The following is a 10928-nucleotide window of genomic DNA, read 5'->3' as shown; positions in this document are numbered from 1 at the left end:
AACTAAGCTTGCTCTTAATGGAAGTGGCATGGCTTTAATCACAAACTAGGAGGAGTGCCTTAGTAGAGGAATGGCCCAGTTATTTATTTCTGCCAGAAGAAAGACTAGCTTTAGAGTAACTATTTGAAAACAAAGCTATCATTCCTGGGGATACATTTCCTGGCTTTTAACTTGCTTTTAGTTATCAGCCTATTTTGCAAGTTGACTTACTAGATTACCTAGAATGCATCTTGCAATGTTTTATTCTTCGAATATTTACCCAGAAATTATATTTATTAAAATTAGATATTCTTTGGTTGTTATACTAGTGATATTTTTAAGGCCAAGCTACATATTAGGTAATTCTGACCTTGAAAAATTACCTGATTATAATTATTACAGCCTTGCTTTATAGCATGGAATTGTTTGCTGTTAAAATAGGTTTTCACTGTATATGTATATCCGTGTATGCAAAGGGGCTAGGCAAGCAAAGTTTTGGGTAAGAAAGTTTATTAATTTTTTAATAAATAAATTTAGGTCTTAAGCACTGGGCTATAGTCTCCTTATAGATTAAATTGCCTTGCCTTTTAGGTAAATTTATAATACCTCTTTGTAAAGAAAAATTTAGCCCCTATAAAAAAATTTCAGCATGAATTATTTGAATGAAACCAAACAAAAATTCAGTCTTTTAATTCATTTTTTTATATCTTCACTGGCTTTAACTTATGAAGAATAAAAATACAGGAAAATTATAATTTCTCAGAAAGATATTTTCTTTTAATTTTTCTCATAAAAAAGGTACAATTATTTAGTAGGATGAAAATATACCTTCATAAATCTTCAAACGCTGCTTGACATGAAACCTTCCCTGATTTGCTGTGGATTTCTCAGAAGTTGGAGCTATTAAACCCTTGACATGAGGAGCAGTAGCCTATGCAAAGTCTCCTTACACGTTGCATAGGGAAGGCAGTGAGAAACTTTTTGATTTCTAGGGTGAAGACATGGCAATATTTCTGTTCCTTAACATTCATTGTTGTTTTCTGTAGCTCTTCAAAGTTAAATTTTAAATACAGTACACTTATTCATAGAACATGAAACATACAATCATGTGTTTTGGTACTAATTGCAGGCATCTAAACTTGTGCCCATTATGCCAAAAATTTTAACCTATTATTTTATGGCCAATTTGAAAAAGAATCCATTCATTATGCAGTATTGTATATGGACTCCCTAGGCTGTTTCAGGGTCAGGACATATTACCATGGTATTTAAAACTAATCATAATGTTTCCCTAAACTCACATTTTAATGAAGCAGAAGAAACTTATGAAATTTAAGCACATAAAGCATATACTGCTGGAAACAATTATTTTCAAAATCCTCCATTATAAAACAATAAAAAAATGGCTCCAAATGAGCCATTTGTGCCCTGAGTATGGAAAGGCATATACACCGTGTTAAAAATCAGGGTAATACATATTGTTATAGCTTTGTTTTCCCCACAAACTTATGTGTTGACTGTTTCATGTGTGGAAAACATGATAGTTTCTACCCTGTCATGCTGAATAGAAACTTCTTCAAATTGCCTAGTGACTTGAAAGACCTTAAACTTTCCAATTATACGTTATTTTTTTAAGGTATGTACTGAAGCTTCAAAAAGTTCAACAGCTTGTCTATGGTCATCACCATTAGATACCAAAGTGTACTTAGTCACAACATAAAAAAGATAAGAGGCTAGGCAGCCTCTGGGAGAAGGCAAGAACTTCTGTTCTTTTTTCTTCCCGCCCCTCCCCCTCCCCCGTTGTCTGCTCTCTCTGTCCATTTGCTGTGTGTTCTTCTGTGTCTTCTTGCATTCTTGTTAGCGGCACTGGGAATCTGTGTCTCTTTTTGTTGTGTCGTCTTGCTGTGTCAGCTCTCCGTGTGTGTGACGCCACTCCTGGGCGGGCTGTGCTTTTTTTGCAAAGGGCGGCTCTCCTTGCAGGGGCGCACTCTTGTGCGTGGGGCTTCCCTACATGGGGGGACACCTCTGTGTGGTACAGCACTCCTTGCACACATCAGCACTGCATATGGGCCAGCTCACCACATGGGTCAGGAGGCCCTAGGTTTGAACACTGGACCTCCCATACGGTAGACAGATGCTCTATCAGTTGAGCCAAATCCACTTCCAAAGGACTTCTGTTCTTGATTTATCAGTTTCTAGCTCTCATGTGGCTGGCTACTGCCCTTATATGTAGGGGTGAGGAGGGCAGTCAAGGAAAATATCCTCATCCACTCCACCTTTAATGTTACTTTCCATTAGAGGGGACCCAACACAGTACTTTAACAGGTTTACTAGGTGTATTAGGTTTTAAGAAAATAGCCTGTTCATTTTATGCCAGTGCCTTCTTTCTTATTAGGGTTCACACTTAGGTTCAGACAGCTAGAGCAGGGATGACTAATGACTGCTATGTAGAATGCTAAAGTTTTCTCTCTGGTAACTATGATTTTGTTACTTAGTCAAACTGATTATGTCCCTTATTTCCCCTTTATGATAAGTCCTGTCTTCTGTGGTTCTTAGACCCTCATCTAAAATTTTCTATCTAGAATAGTGACAGAGTCTTCCAGGCATGCCTGTATATTTCTGAGCACAAATGGTAGTGTTAAGACCATTGCTTCTGGAATTAACATCATCAACATCATCATGTGTTAGGATTGGGATTACTTTTCCAAGCCTCAGTTTAATAGTATCTACCACATAGAGCTATTGGGGAAACTGGGTGGGATAAATATATATCAGTGCCTGGCACAGGCTGAGTGATGCATGAATGTTGAATGCTTTGTTTATTGTCTACATATACTGCTTATTTATAAACTGATGGCTCCGTGGAAATAACTCTGAGGCCCACAGTTTTTTGATTCAATTATTTAGAAAACCCAGATTCTCAGTCCATCTGAATGGATTAAAGTTTTATGGGAATTTTGATTTTTCTCCTAGAAGCGACTTAACTGGTGCGTATGTTTAGCTTTATGGTGGGGCATGGTAGAAAGAAGTATGAGTTCCTTTTTCTCCTTGTAGCTGTGTTAATCTTGGTTAGAAATTTCTCAAGGGAGTAAAATTCAGGCTTTTTAACTGTCTGATTGTGACTTGAGGTTAGAAGATATGGTGGTTTGGAGCTATATACCCCAGAAAAATATGTTCTTAAATTTAATCCATTCCACACCCAATTAGAGTACATGTGAACCCATTGTAAATAGAACTGTCTGATGAGGTTACTTCAGTTAAGGTGTGACCCAACTCAGTTAAGATAGACATTACTGTTGTCCTTTATAAGCAGTATGAAATTCAGATGGAAAGCAAGAAGCTGAAAGTCAACAGAACCTGGAAGAGAAGGGAGAGGCTGGGAGAGGCCGCCATGTGCATTGCCATGTGACAGAGGAGCCCAGGATGAAGAATCACCAATCCTTGGATACCCTACCTTGATTTGGACTGTACTTAGCCTCAAAACTGTGAGCTTATAAATTATTCTTATTTAAGCCAACCCGTTGAATGGTATTTGCTTGATCAGCCAAGGAAATTAAAACAGAAGACTTAAGGTTTTGTCACATTTCTCTACCCTTTGTGGGCTGTTGGTATTTGGTGGTGGAGCAGGGACATTCCCCTGTCGTCATATGGTATGGACCAAGAATTTGAGGGTCTCATCATATTTAAGTACAGCCCCTCAGCTATTGGGAAGCTTCAGCTAGGGGTATCCAAAGCATGTGCCATATTGACCAAGTTTAGGCCAGTAGTTGTCAGACTCATTGTGTATATCAGAACCACCTGGCTAAGCTTCGATGATGAGGTAATGATCAGGAATTTGGCAGAGTTTGGCCCTTGTATTTCATGGGGCACTATTGCCCAGCCTCATTTTTGTAAATGTATAAATGAGGCTGTGTCCTTCAGAGGCCCTCTTTAAAGTTCAAAATGACTCAACGGGAGGATATTTTCTTCAGAACCAGCACTGAGGTTAAGGAGCAAGTTAGGGAGTCAGGCTGGAGTCCCGCTGAGAACGCGGAACACCAGAAGGGCATGGATCACTGGAGCGGCTGGGAAAGATCCGGGCATGTGCGGCCTTCATTCAAATAAGGATCGATGAACTGACCAGCATTTTCCAGAGCAGGGCTGCACAGACATAGCAGAAGGAGTTCACGACACCAGTTTCTGGAAGGAGTCATAAAAAGAAGAAAAATAAGAGAAAACCCAAGCTCAGAGTCAGCTGCTTAGGACCCGTGTGTGAAAGGAGCATGCTGGTGCTGAGATCTGACCCTGCAGTGCTTTTTAAAACATAGAGTGCCTTGCTTTATAGGTAAATTCATAATACTTCTTTGTAAAGAGGTTTGTCCCTGCTCCCTGAATTTATTATGTAGTAGGTCTGGGTGGGGCCTGAAGAGTTGTATAAATAACAAGTTCCCAGAATATGGTGCTTCTGGCCCAAATAGACATTCATTTGTATGCTGACTACTTTTTTTTTTTATTTAAAAGGATAATGGAAGCATATTTAGGTGGATGACAAAGATAGGTAAAGTTAGATTTAACAATAGGAAAAATATTTTTACTTCTGGGGAACATTTTTTATAGAAATAAAAATAGATTGTCTTAATTTTAGAGGCCTCCTGTAACACTGATGGAAATTATTCTTTGCTAAACATGGGTGAATGAGACTGTTAAACATACTTACTTCTAAGGGGTCTATGTGTTCAAGATGTATGTGAAGGGATATTAATAACCAACGGGTATTGTTTATTATGTGCAAGGCTTTCCTTATATTAGCTCTCATAATCCTCATACAATCATATGAGGTAGATATTAGAATTATCCTCATTTTAAAGATGAGAAGACTGAGACTCAGAGAGGTGAAATGACATGTCAAGATCATATACCTAGGTAGGATTGAAGTGAAGGTCACACTCAAGTTTAAGCTTTTAATTAGTATCTTGTACAGATTTTAGTGCAGTGAAAACTTGAAAGCTGCCGGAAGTGAGCTCTCTATATTGTCACCTTTAAACAACCTTTCCTCTTTCTGAGAATCCCTTCAACTACACAGCTTCTCACGAGTTTTAAACATCTTTCTGTTTCAAGAGATTTCATATTTCATTTGCACGTTACAGACACTAACTCACACTAATGTCTGTGAGAGAGAGAACAGTATAATAATTCTTGGGTCAGTCCCATTCCCTCTTCTGGCTCTGCTCCTGCTGAACTCTTAATTTGGCCAATTGACCCATCCTCCTTCCATTTCAGATTCCTCATCTGATTTTATTCTATGCATATACCCTTGTATTTTGACACCTCCGTTGCACAATCTTTTCTCTGAACATAATATTAAAAAATAAAGAGACCATTATTTTCAATTATCAGACTTATTTTTAAAAATTTTATACCATTCATGAACGAACATACATAAACAATAAATACATAGTAAAAGTTGTGAACTCACAAAACAAACATGCATATTATCATACAGGGCTGCCATACATTGCCCCACCATCAACCTTTTGCATGATTGTAAAACATTTGTTATGAACTATGAAAGAGCTTCGTCATATCTTACACCCCATATCTTACATTTGGTGTATTTTCCCCCAAACCCACCCAATTGTTAACACTATATCAGTAGTATATATTTGCTGTAGTTCATGAGAGAATGTTTTCATATTTGTTCTATTAACCATAGTCCATCTTCCAACACAGGATTCCCTCTGTTGTATAGTCATTGTATAGTCCATTCAAAGTGTACACTCAGTGGCTGTTATCACCTCAGTCAAATTTAGAACATTTCATTACTCCAAAAAGAAAATTCCCATATGCCCTATACTACCTACTGCTGTCCTTTAGAATATAGGTCATAATATATAATATTGTCTTTGCCATTTCTGCAAAACTATTGTATTATTGACTATGGTTCATAAGTTCCATTAGTCATAATTTTCCTGTGTATCCTCATATTAACACTTTATAAAAGAAGAGCATTCTTATATTCATACTATTAACCACAATCTTCATCCACCTCCAAAATCACTGTTATACATTCTCCAGGTTATTCTCTAGCTTCCCTTCAATTGGTATTTGGTCCACAGACCAAATGATATTTTCATCCACAGACTACCTCTTTCAACCTCAATCACATTTATAAATCAGGAGTGTTAGTTATTCTCACTATAATGTGTTGCCATCAAATCTACATTTCATTTCTATACTTAATTTTAAATACATTAAGCCTCAGCTCCCATTCTCAACCCACATTCTATCTCTTAGTAAACTATACCCTAGAGCAGGGGTTCTTAACCTTTTTGTTCTATGGACCCCTTTGTCAGTCAGGTGAAAACCACGGACCCCTTACTAAGTCCATACCTTACTGTATATTTAATAAATATATCACACCTGCATCAACACATCCCCACAAGAATAGTTTGTTTGAATTTCAGTTCAAGCTTGTGGACCCTTGTTAGGAACCCTTGCTTTCGAGTTTAGTTCTGTGAGTTTACCCATTGTATTTAGTCCATATTAGTGAGACCATATGATAATTTTGTGTCTGGCTTATTTCATTCAATGTAATAATTAAGGCTCATCTATGTTGTCATATGCATCCCAATTTCAATTCTTCTTACAGCTGAATAGTATTCCATTGTATGTATATACCACATTTTGTTTATCCATTCATCAGTTGATGGACACTTGGGCTCATTCCATGTTTTAGCAGTTGTGAATAATGCTGTTAAGAACATTCAGTGTGCAAATGTGAGGTCATGCCCTTCCTTTCAGTTCTTCTGCACATATTCCTAGGAATGGGATTTTTGGATCATACAGAAGTTTAATAGTTAGGTTCTTGATGTATTTCCAAATGTCTTCCATAGAGGCTATACCATTCTACATTGCAGCCAACAGTGAAGGACTGTTCCTATTTCTCCATATCCTTTCCAGCACTTGTACTTTTCTGTTTGTTTTTTTTTAAATGGTCATTCTAAAAGGTGTGAAATGCTATTTCATTGTAGTTTGGACCTGTATTTCCCTAATAGCTGGTGATGTTGAATATTTATTCATGTGCTTTTTGGTCATTTGTATTTTCTCTTTGGAAAAATGTTCAAGTCTTTTGCCATTTTTAAATTGGGTTGTTTGTTATTTATCATTGATAAAACAATAAAAAGACTTTCAGCCTTTTTCATTTGAGTATGATATTGGCTGTGGGTATTTTATATATGCCCTTTATCATATTGAGGAACTTTCCTTCTATTCCTGTCTTTTGAAGTGTTTTTATCAAGAAAGGATGCTGGATTTTTTGTGCATTGATCAAAATGATCATGTGGTTTTTTTCCTTCGATTTGTTAATGTTATGTGTTAATTGATTTTCTTTTGTTGAACTACTCTCGCATACCAGGAATAAGTCCCACTTGACTGTGGCGTGTAATTCTTTTAATATGCTGTTGGATTCTATTTGCAAGTAGTTTGTTCAGAATTTTTGCATCTATGTTCATTAGAGAGACTGGTCTGTAATTTTCTTTTCTTGTACCTTTATCTGACTTTGGTGTTAGGGTGATGTTGCTTTCATAAAATGTGCTGGGTAATTTTCCCTTCTCTTCAAATTTTTTGGAGGAGTTTAAGCAGAATTGGTGTTAATTTTTCTCAAAATCCTTGGTAGAATTCATCTGTAAATCCATCTGGTCTGGACTTTTCTTTTTTGGGAGATTTTTGATGGCTGATTCAATATCTTTAAATGTGATTGGTTTGTTGAGTTATTGTATTTTTTGTAGAGTCAATGCAGGTTGTTTGTGTGTTTCTAGGAATTCGTCCATTTCCTCTAGTTGTCTAATTTGTTGGCAAATTTATTTAATTAATTTATTTCTTCCCACCCCCTTGTTGTTCACACTTGCTGTGTCTGTCTTCCTTCTTTCTTTAGGAAGCACTGGGAACTGAAACATGGACCTCCCATGTGGGAGGCAGGAGCCCAATCACTTGCGCCACATCCGCTACCCATCATATCCTTTTTGATCCTTTGTATTTCTTTGGGGTCAGTTGTAACATCCCCCTTTCATTTCTGATTTTATTTATTTGCATCTTTTTTTCTTTTTCAGTCTAGCTAGGGGTTTGTCAATTTTATCGATTTATTTGCTTTTTTGTTGTTGTTGTTGTTGTTTGGTCTTGTTTGTCTTTGGGAGGCTCCAGGGACCGAATGAACCTGGGACCTCCCATGTGGGAAGCAGGTGCTCAACACCTTGAGCCACATCCATGCTCCATCTTTCTTCTTTTTTAACATAGGTGTTCAGGGTTACAAATTTCCTTTTTCAGCACTGCCTTTATTGTAGCCCATAAGTTTTGGTAAGTCGTGTTCTTGTTTTCGTTTGCCTGAAGATATTAATGTTTACTAATTTTTCTTACAATTTCTTCTTTGCTCATTGATTGTTTATGGTATGCTGTTTAGCCTTTGCACATTTGCAAATTTTCTCTTTTCATGTCTATTATTAACTTCCAGCTTCATTCCATTAGGATCTGAGAAGGTGCTTTGTATAATTTCAATCTTTTTATATTTATTTAAACCTGCTTTTTGACCCAACATGTGGTCTATACTGTACTGTCTTCTCAAGTTCCATGAGTAGTTGAGAAGAATGTCTAACCTCTTGATTTGGGATGCAATGTTCTGCGTGTATCTTTTAGGTCTAGCTCATTTATCATATTATTCAAGTTCTCTTTTTCCATTTTGATCTTCTGTCTGGTTGTTCTATCTAATTATGTAAGCAGTGTGTTGAAGTTCCAGCTATTGTTATATAGATATCTATTTCTCCTTTCAGTTTTGCCAGAGTTTGTCTCATGTATTTTGGTGCATCCTGGTTAGGCACTTAGATATTCATGCCTGTTACTTCTTCCTAGTGGATTGTCCCTTTATTAATATATAATTGCTTTCTGCATCAAACATTTTTGCATTTAAAATCTGTGTTGTCTGATATCAGTATAGCTACCCCTGCTCTGTTTTGGTTACTGGAATATCTTTTCTAACTTTTTACTTTCAGCCAGTTAGCATCCTGGGATCTAAGGTGAGTCTCTTATAGACAGCATATGGATGGCTCACTTTTTTTTTTTCAATCCTTTCTGTCTTATCTTTTGATTTGAGAGTTTAATCTATTCACATACAATGATATTACTGTAAATGCATTATTTGCTTCCACCAATTTATTCTTTGGCTTTCATATGTCATATCTCATATTTGCCTCTCTTTTTTCTCTTTTGGTTACCCTTTCTGATAGTCTTACTTTCTTTACTCTCCTCCAAGCTTCTCTCTCCTGTCTTTTTCTTTCAGGCTGCAAGGCTCCCTTGAACACTTCCTGCAAAGCTGGATTTATTTTTACAAATTCTCTTAGTTTCTTTTTGCTTGTGACTATTTTAAACTCACCTTCATATTTGAATACAACTTTTCTGTATAAAGAATTCTTGGGGGAAGCGGACTTGGCCCAGTGAATAGGGCGTCCGTCTACCACATGGGAGGTCCGCGGTTCAAACCCCGGGCCTCCTTGACCTGTGTGGAGATGGCCCCTGCGCAGTGCTGATACACGCAAGGAGTGCCGTGCCACGCAGGGGTGTCCCCCAAGTAGGGGAGCCCCACGCGCAAGGAGTGCGCCCCATAAGGAGAGTCACCCAGCGCAAAAGAAAGCGCAGCCTGCCCAGGAATGGTGCCGCACATACGGAGAGCTGAACATGGGATGACACAACTACAAGATGATGCAACAACAAGAAACTCAGATTCCCGTGCCACTGACAACAACAGAAGCGGACAAAAAGATCAACACGCAGCAAATGGACACAGAGAACAGACAACTGGAGGAGGGGGGAAGGGGAGAGAAATAAATTAAAAAAAAAAAAAATAAATAAAAAAAATAAAAGAATTCTTGGTTGGCAAATTTTCTCTTTTAGTATCCTATTTATATCATACCACTGTCTTCTCACCTCCAGGGTTTCTGATGAGAAATCCACATAAAGTCTTATTGGGGTCCCTTGAACATGATGGTTTGCTTCTCCCTTGCTGCTATGAGAATTTTCTCTTTATCTTTGGCACCTGACATTCTGAGTAGTATGTGTCTTTAAGTAGTTCTATTCACATTTATTCTGCTTGGGGTATGCTGCCTTTCTTGGACATGTAAATTCATTTCTTTCATGAGAGTTGGGAAATTTTCAGCCATTATCTCCTCAAATACTCTTTTCTCCCTTTGGAACTCCTATGACACATATGTTGTTCTGCTTCATGTTATCATTTTTAACTCCCTGAGTCCCTGCTCAATTTTTTCCGTTCTTTTCTCTCTCTGTTCTTCTCTCTCTTCAATTTTAGCTGTTCTATCTTCTGTATTACTTATTGTTTATTCTATGATTATGAGTCTGCTGTTGTATGCCTCTGTTTTTTATCTCACCTATGTGTCTTTCATTACCATACGTTCTGTTAATTTTCTGTTCAGGTTTTCAATTCTTCTTTGTGCCCATCCAGTGTCCTCTTGATGTCCTTTATCTATTTAGCCATATTGTCTTTCAGCTCATTGATTTGATTTAGGAGATTTGTATGAAACTCATTGGTTAGTTGTCTTATATCCTGTCTCATTTCAGGCTTTGATATGTTTCTTTGCTGGGCTGTATCTCCTATTTACTAATATGTCTTGTAAATTTTTGCTGATGTCTAGGCATTTGATTATGTTGATGTGAGTTTCTCTGATGCTCAATTTCTCTCTTTTGCATAAAGATTTAGTGGCAGGAGGCTGTGTATTACTGCCATTGCTTGATTCGTGATTCAACCTGTTCTAGCTCTTTAGGTTCATCCCGGTTTAGTTACTCAATTCTGGGCCATACACCTAGTAATGGTTTGCAAACTTGCATCCGAGGGCTTTGGGGAGGGAGATGGTAAAGGCCTGTAATTCTTAAAAATTTACTCTTATTTACTTTTAAAAAACATTATCCCT

This window comes from Dasypus novemcinctus, chromosome 11, assembly GCF_030445035.2.
Source record: "Dasypus novemcinctus isolate mDasNov1 chromosome 11, mDasNov1.1.hap2, whole genome shotgun sequence".
NCBI classification, from domain to species: domain Eukaryota; kingdom Metazoa; phylum Chordata; class Mammalia; order Cingulata; family Dasypodidae; genus Dasypus; species Dasypus novemcinctus.
The sequence above is the reverse complement of the archived record's forward strand: the minus strand, read 5'-3'. Positions refer to the sequence as shown.